This window comes from Amia ocellicauda, chromosome 13, assembly GCF_036373705.1.
Source record: "Amia ocellicauda isolate fAmiCal2 chromosome 13, fAmiCal2.hap1, whole genome shotgun sequence".
Taxonomy (NCBI): domain Eukaryota; kingdom Metazoa; phylum Chordata; class Actinopteri; order Amiiformes; family Amiidae; genus Amia; species Amia ocellicauda.
In genome coordinates, this window is record NC_089862.1 from 15485967 (window position 1) to 15495175 (window position 9209).

Sequence of the window (9209 nt, forward strand, 5' to 3'; positions counted from 1 at the left end):
AGGGAACCTACACTCACCTAAAGGATTATTAGGAACACCTGTTCAATTTCTCATTAATGCAATTATCTAACCAACCAATCACATGGCAGTTGCTTCAATGCATTTAGGGGTGTGGTCCTGGTCAAGACAATCTCCTGAACTCCAAACTGAATGTCTGAATGGGAAAGAAAGGTGATTTAAGCAATTTTGAGCGTGGCATGGTTGTTGGTGCCAGACGGGCCGGTCTGAGTATTTCACAATCTGCTCAGTTACTGGGATTTTCACGCACAACCATTTCTAGGGTTTACAAAGAATGGTGTGAAAAGGGAAAAACATCCAGTATGCGGCAGTCCTGTGGGCGAAAATGCCTTGTTGATGCTAGAGGTCAGAGGAGAATGGGCCGACTGATTCAAGCTGATAGAAGAGCAACTTTGACTGAAATAACCACTCGTTACAACCGAGGTAAGCAGCAAAGCATTTGTGAAGCCACAACACGTACAACCTTGAGGCGGATGGGCTACAACAGCAGAAGATCCCACCGGGTACCACTCATCTCCACTACAAATAGGAAAAAGAGGCTACAATTTGCACAAGCTCACCAAAATTGGACAGTTGAAGACTGGAAAAATGTTGCCTGGTCTGATGAGTCTCAATTTCTGTTGAAACATTCAGATGGTAGAGTCAGAATTTGGCGTAAACAGAATGAGAACATGGATCCATCATGCCTTGTTACCACTGTGCAGGCTGGTGATGGTGGTATAATGGTGTGGGGGATGTTTTCTTGGCACACTTTAGGCCCCTTAGTGCCAATTGGGCATCGTTTAAATGCCACGGCCTACCTGAGCATTGTTTCTGACCATGTCCATCCCTTTATGACCACCATGTACCCATCCTCTGATGGCTACTTCCAGCAGGATAATGCACCATGTCACAAAGGTCGAATCATTTCAAATTGGTTTCTTGAACATGACAATGAGTTCACTGTACTAAACTGGCCCCCACAGTCACCAGATCTCAACCCAATAGAGCATCTTTGGGATGTGGTGGAACGGGAGCTTCGTGCCCTGGATGTGCATCCCACAAATCTCCATCAACTGCAAGATGCTATCCTATCAATATGGGCCAACATTTCTAAAGAATGCTTTCAGCACCTTGTTGAATCAATGCCACGTAGAATTAAGGCAGTTCTGAAGGCGAAAGGGGGTCAAACACAGTATTAGTATGGTGTTCCTAATAATCCTTTAGGTGAGTGTACTTTATTCTCAGGAAGTAACACTGGGACATTAAAAAGGCCAGAATAGGGGGCATTTCTGGATTTGAATTAATGATATGATAATAGTAACTCAAAGAAAATAATCCCCACTTTAATGTCATATCAGAAAACTTTAGTTAGCATATGAAAGTTTTATTTTATTCGTTTCTTTTCAGCAGCTTTTAAAAGCTGACCTTCCCTGGATGTATTTGTTCTTAAAATATTTCCTTGTTCAAATAGACAATTTTATTTTGACAGCAATTTGTATGTAAAGTGAACTATAGCTATAACTGGCATTCATGTTTCATTCTCTCAGGTATTTGCTGATACAGCTTATTTCTGGAGGCAAGAGATCCTTTTGTGGATTAGTTTTCCATATCTCCTTACCTTCCAAGATGTATAATATAAATGTATTTCTCGTTGTTAAGGTTCCAGTTCCATTGTAGCTTTATTTAAACATGTATTTTTCTCGAATAATAAGTAAAAATGCTTTTGGATTACATTTTCTTTGTACATGTGCCACGTCTGACCATCAGAAATCTAGCTATCCAAATGAAGCTCAGTGTCTCAATTGTGTTACAGCTATTTTCTTTAGAGAGAAAATAACCAAACCCTGATATTTGATGTAGCTAGTATAAGAAACTTAATACAGTAAGGCTGCTGAGTTTTTATTTTATTTTATGTACTTTTATGTCCTTCATTGCTTTGTAATAATATATTTACATACTAATTACAAAGCAAAGCTGAAAACTATACAGGTGCAGAAAATATGCATATATGTACCCACAATGGGATATTTGTTTTTTTGCCTTGACAAAAATAAGACCGTACACCTATAAGAAAGTATGAATTGAATAAGGGCTGTATTCCAGCTGCACACTATGATAAGATTCAAAAGTGTGAGCCAAGGTACACCACTAAAAAGTCACTATATCATAATGCAGTAATTAACATACGAGAAACCAATATAAAACCATAAAATAAAGACAAGGCTAAGTCTGTACTTCTCTACCAAAAGGAAGGACAAACATGAAACATGACCATAATCAGAAATAAATGTAATACTTCCCATGAACCATGTATAGCTTTTTGTTTCATATCTGTATATTAGTTAGTTAGTTGTTTATTCTTCCATGCTTCTTTGAGTCAAAATGGTTGTTAAACCAAGGCAATTTGCTCACAATAAACAAAGCAAATACAGTCCTTACATGTAATATGGAAACACAAGATACAAAAATAAACAATGTTACACTGTTTTGTAAGACAGCACAATCTAAAGGTATACATTCTGTTTTTTGTTATTGTCTGTGCCAGGTTATTTCCAGTTCCTTTTTGGGGGGTTCAATATTCTCTTTCACTCCTACACACACATTTCTGTCTTAAAATTGATTTAATTTCCAATTATGGGCAGCTGTTTTGAGTTCATGGTAAAAGGTGATTGGTCAGTACTTATAAAGAATTGTTTGCTGAAGATCATCATTATGGATAACCAAGACATATGTTTTGTTATGGCTTTGGAGACAGTGGTTTGGGCAAACTGGTTTGGAGTACTATGGTGAAAGACTCTTAAATTGGTCTACATACTGCACCATGGTAAGATCTGCCCATTTCTGCAATTTTTGTGGATGAATCACTTTATTTTTGGTTATTGATTGGCTGCATAAAGACTCATTAATATTGGAGGAGCTCCGGCAATTGGGAGTATATCATGTATTGAACTTTCGGAATATATACATATATTGATGTGTGTGTGGGGTTTATCAGGGTTGATGTTTGTGAAAAGTAGTGTCATTAATTCACCATCTTTTTTTTTCTATAGTTAGTACACTTCCTGATACATATATTTATCAACTAGGTCTCAAACTTTATTCTGATGTAGTTTTAAGTATACTTGTTCTAGAATTGTTACAGTGTATTATCATGGAATTTGCACTTCATAATTTTGGTCCAAAGACTCCCTTTGTTACAGCCTCAAGCTGCTATTTAGAAGGTGTGTTAGCAGAAAGGGGGAACAAAAAACAAAGACAGGAAGAGACAGAGGTAGAGCTATTGTGCAACCTTTTTATACTTAGTTTATGAGAAATTGAGAGATTAGTTTATGGTCTCTCCAGAATTACAATAATTAATTTAGCTTTAATTATATTCACAAGCACCTCCATCCATAAATTACATGTTATATCTCCAGTGGTGCCAATATTAACATCATCAACAAAAAATAAGCAATACATTACTCACATTAATCTTAATTTCCAGTAAATGTTTGTACTGAAGTATGGTGGCATGAATGGTACCCTACTGTGGTTGTGCAGTGGAGGCTTTTGCCATTAGTGTCAATTACTCAATACTACACTGTATATTTTCTAGGTTGTGAAAAACAATGAACACCATTTCAGCTTTCTGTGGGACTCACACTGATGTAAATAGTAATGATGTAAAGTAACTCATACAATTGTCACTCCTTGCAGTATCTCCACCACTGTAAATGGATTCTTTACAGGCTCATTCACTTGAGGTTTCTTTTCCACAATGTTGTTTTCAACTTGGCATTATTGTAAAGTGAATTAGCAATACTGAAGATGAAGCTGAAATTAAATTGACTCTGTGTCATACATTGATTTCTATGTTGACTATATATATATATATTCCGATTTATTGCTGTACATATATATATATATATATATATATATATATATATATATATATATATATATATATATATATATATATATGCTTCCATGTCTACAAAGTATTTGACCTTAAGCTAAAAGATAAATCATAAATAGAAGAGGCCCTAGCCTTGCAGAATACCAGTTGAGACCAACATTGTTTAAGACCATCCATTGCCACTAAAATGGGTAGAATTAAAATAGATGCCTACATAATTCCCAAGACTTCCCATGCTGCCCTCAGAGAGAACAAGTACGTTAATAAAGCCAGAATCAGCAGCTATCAACTTTTACCACCTTCATTTACCACCTTCACCAGTGCGATCTCTTGGCTTTAAAACATGACTGGCATATTTCATAAATTTAAAAAAAACAGCCAATGATTCTTAACTTGCCGTGCCACTACCTGTTCTACATGTTTTGACAAGAATGGTAGATTAGACATTGGCCTTTTAATAAGAAGGTGTATCTGGATCTAAATTAGATTATTTAGTAAGGGGGTAATCACAGCAATCTTAAATGTTGATGGAACAACAAGTGGATTATTAATAAGACTCACAACATAAGGGTAGAGAGTTACAAAACATAAGCACAAATCTTAAGCTTGGCAGCTGGAAACAGGTTGTAGCTTTAGATTGAGTCAATAACTGATTAATGTCAGAAATGGAAACCTCAGCAAAGTCAGTAAAAGTATAGCCTAGATACGCAAGAACTAAAAGTGGTTAGCAATTGGTTTCTAATGTTAACAATTTTATCCTGAAAGAATTCAACAAATGTATTAAACTGGTTGATAGACGTGGTTTGCCTTCAGCATTTGATTCATAGTGGAAAACAAAATATCTGGGTTCACCGGCCATTCTCAATCAGGTTGGAATAATAGGCTAAATAGGTTACATTTAGGGCATCCCTATACACACACGTTGTTCAAAGCCTTGAGAAAAGCAGTTAGCTCAGATTTTCTCCATAACCGCATTAACTTGTACCCCTCAACTTTCATAGATTGTAATTCAGCAAGGGAGACAAGTGGGGGGCAAGAAACAGAATTTGTTTTTTGAGTCCAGAATATTTCTGAATGTGACATTTTACAATTCAGCTGCATAATCCAAAGAGTTAGGCTGAACCTCATATAGGAAAGTCTGAGTCACCTCTGAGACTGCAGTGGAATAAACTGACATTCGATTATGAAACTTATTAATGTGCTCCTTAATAGAAACAGCTACAGGAACTTTCAAATGCCCTGAAATGCCCAGCTCATATACTTGAAGATAAGAAACTGATAAGCCAACAGCCAAGTATCAAGATCAAGTATATGGCCATGATTATGTGTGAGATCACTGACATGTTGAATTAAGTCAAAATACACTCACCTAAAGGATTATTAGGAACACCATACTAATACTGTGTTTGACCCCCTTTCGCCTTCAGAACTGCCTTAATTCTACACGGCATTGATTCAACAAGGTGCTGAAAGCATTCTTTAGAAATGTTGGCCCATATTGATAGGATGGCATCTTGCAGTTGATGGAGATTTGTGGGATGCACATCCAGGGCACGAAGCTCCCGTTCCACCACATCCCAAAGATGCTCTATTGGGTTGAGATCTGGTGACTGTGGGGGCCAGTTTAGTACAGTGAACTCATTGTCATGTTCAAGAAACCAATTTGAAATGATTCGACCTTTGTGACATGGTGCATTATCCTGCTGGAAGTAGCCATCAGAGGATGGGTACATGGTGGTCATAAAGGGATGGACATGGTCAGAAACAATGCTCAGGTAGGCCGTGGCATTTAAACGATGCCCAATTGGCACTAAGGGGCCTAAAGTGTGCCAAGAAAACATCCCCCACACCATTATACCACCACCACCAGCCTGCACAGTGGTAACAAGGCATGATGGATCCATGTTCTCATTCTGTTTACGCCAAATTCTGACTCTACCATCTGAATGTCTCAACAGAAATCGAGACTCATCAGACCAGGCAACATTTTTCCAGTCTTCAACTGTCCAATTTTGGTGAGCTTGTGCAAATTGTAGCCTCTTTTTCCTATTTGTAGTGGAGATGAGTGGTACCCGGTGGGGTCTTCTGCTGTTGTAGCCCATCCGCCTCAAGGTTGTACGTGTTGTGGCTTCACAAATGCTTTGCTGCATACCTCGGTTGTAACGAGTGGTTATTTCAGTCAAAGTTGCTCTTCTATCAGCTTGAATCAGTCGGCCCATTCTCCTCTGACCTCTAGCATCAACAAGGCATTTTCGCCCACAGGACTGCCACATACTGGATGTTTTTCCCTTTTCACACCATTCTTTGTAAACCCTAGAAATGGTTGTGCGTGAAAATCCCAGTAACTGAGCAGATTGTGAAATACTCAGACCGGCCCGTCTGGCACCAACAACCATGCCACGCTCAAAATTGCTTAAATCACCTTTCTTTCCCATTCAGACATTCAGATTGGAGTTCTTGACCAGGACCACACCCCTAAATGCATTGAAGCAACTGCCATGTGATTGGTTGGTTAGATAATTGCATTAATGAGAAATTGAACAGGTTTTCCTAATAATCCTTTAGGTGAGTGTAGTTCAACAGACAAAAAGTCTGCAGCAAGCGAAAAGGTCTACATGAATATTAAAATCACCAAGAAGTAGAATCCTATTATATGAAATAAACAATTAAGTAAATAGGTCAGCCAGCTCAGAGAAAAATGTAGCATTCACTTTGGGAGAGCAATACATTACAATTTGTAATGATAAGCATTCAAAAGAGCTGACATTTGAAGTGGACACTATTTTAATTTTATGGTCGAGCCGATGAATAACGGCTAAACCACCACCATGACCAGTTACACGGAATTGTTCTAAAAAACTCAATCCCGGGGGGGCAACTTGATTAATGTTACTCTTTGAAGATTCCAGAAAAATATGATAGCTAAATGTATAAATAGGAAATTTACAAGCCATAAAAATAGACTGAAAACTGGAAGGGACCAGTTGGTGTGCATACATCTTATGATAATCACACTGAACGATTTAACAAGCCCCCACAGACCAGCCCATCCTCAAATTAAAATCTCATGTGATGATGAAGCAAATTTTGCAAACTATACAAACCTGTCTTTAACAGCTGGTACCAGGTCATATATCAAATATTATATTTTTACAAATTGACCGCCTAACAGATTTTCATTCAAAAACACTCTTTGGAGAATGTATATTTGTTTTCTTTAACTAGGTGTTGCCAAATGGAATAAACTGTCATTCAGTGTCTTGCACACTAAATGTTAGTATAAATTTGATTTTTATGACATTTCTCTAAAAAATGTACCAATCTATTGGCTTCAGCACAGATGTGCCTTCAAGAGGATTTACAGATGCAATGATTTGTTCTATTTGAGTCAATAAGATTTTAATATAGCAAGGCCTTAGGATGCATTATCAATCATAGTGATTTTACAGTAAATGTCATGACAAATGTAAGCTAATTAAAACATATATCCCTTGACCAATTACAGTTGAGGTGAATTGCATTATTCTTGCTAATAGCCATATGCACACTACTACTAACTACAGGGATTTAGTAAAGTACATAATAGAAAATACATTATTTATGCATACTGAGCAGAAATTAAATTTATTATATTAAGACGGTGTAAACATTCAACAAGTTCTCAATGGTAGACGGACAGTATTCTGTAGACTTAATCTGTGCTAAAAAATATATAGTTGATAAATAAATAGTTTCATTAACAACATACAAAATGTATTGCCATATTGTGTCCTTTCAAATGAAGGTTGTGAATATATATAGTTGATCTGCAGTACTAAGCAAAAGTTTTAGGCAGGTGTGAAAAAATTACTGAGAACTGAGCACAGCAACAAGACACAAGGTTACAGTGAGGGAAAAAAGTATTTGATCCCCTGCTGATTTTGTACGTTTGCCCACTGACAAAGAAATGATCAGCCTATAATTTTAATGGTAGGTGTATTTTAGCAGTGAGAGACAGAACAACAACAAAAAAATCCAGAAAAATGCATTTCAAAAAAGTTATAAATTGATTTGCATGTTAATGAGTGAAATAAGTATTTTACCCCTTCGACTTAGTACTTGGTGGCAAAACCCTTGTTGGCAATCACAGAGGTCAGACGTTTCTTGTAGTTGGCCACCAGGTTTGCACACAGTGGGATTTTGTCCCACTCCTCTTTGCAGATCCTCTCCAAGTCATTAAGGTTTCGAGGCTGACTTTTGGCAACTCGAACCTTCAGCTCCCTCGACAGATTTTCTATGGGATTAAGGTCTGGAGACTGGCTAGGCCACTCCAGGACCTTAATGTGCTTCTTCTTGAGCCACTCCTTTGTTGCCTCGGCTGTGTGTTTTGGGTCATTGTCATGCTGGAATACCCATCCACGACCCATTTTCAATGCCCTAGCTGAGGGAAGGAGGTTCTCACCCAAGATTTGACGGTACATGGCCCCGTCCATCGTCCCTTTGATGCAGTGCAGTTGTCCTGTCCCCTTAGCAGAAAAACACCCCCAAAGCATAATGTTTCCACCTCCATGTTTGACGGTGGGGATGGTGTTCTTGGGATCATTCCTCCTCCTCCAAACACGGCGAGTTGAGTTGATGCCAAAGAGCTCGATTTTGGTCTCATCTGACCACAACACTTTCACCAAGTTCTCCTCTGAATCATTCAGATGTTCATTGGCAAACTTCAGACGGGCCTGTACATGTGCTTTCTTGAGCAGGGGGACCTTGCGGGCGCTGCAGGATTTCAGTCCTTCACGGCGTAGTGTGTTACCAATTGTTTTCTTGGTGACTATGGTCCCAGCTGCCTTGAGATCATTAACAAGATCCTCCCGTGTAGTTCTGGGCTGATTCCTCACTGTTCTTATGATCATTGAAACTCCACGAGGTGAGATCTTGCATGGAGCCCCAGACCGAGGGAGACTGACAGTTATTTTGTGTTTCTTCCATTTGTGAATAATCGCACCAACGGTTGTCACCTTCTCACCAAGCTGCTTGGCGATGGTCTTGTAGCCCATTCCAGCCTTGTGTAGGTCTACAATCTTGTCCCTGACATCCTTGGACAGCTCTTCGGTGGTGGCCATGGTGGAGAGTTTGGAATCTGATTGATTGATTGCTTCTGTGGACAGGTGTCTTTTATACAGGCAACAAGCTGAGATTAGGAGCACTCCCTTTAAGAGAGTGCTCCTAATCTCAGCTCGTTACCTGTATAAAAGACACCTGGGAGCCAGAAATCTTGCTGATTGATAGGGGATCAAATACTTATTTCCCTCATTAACATGCAAATCAATGTATAACT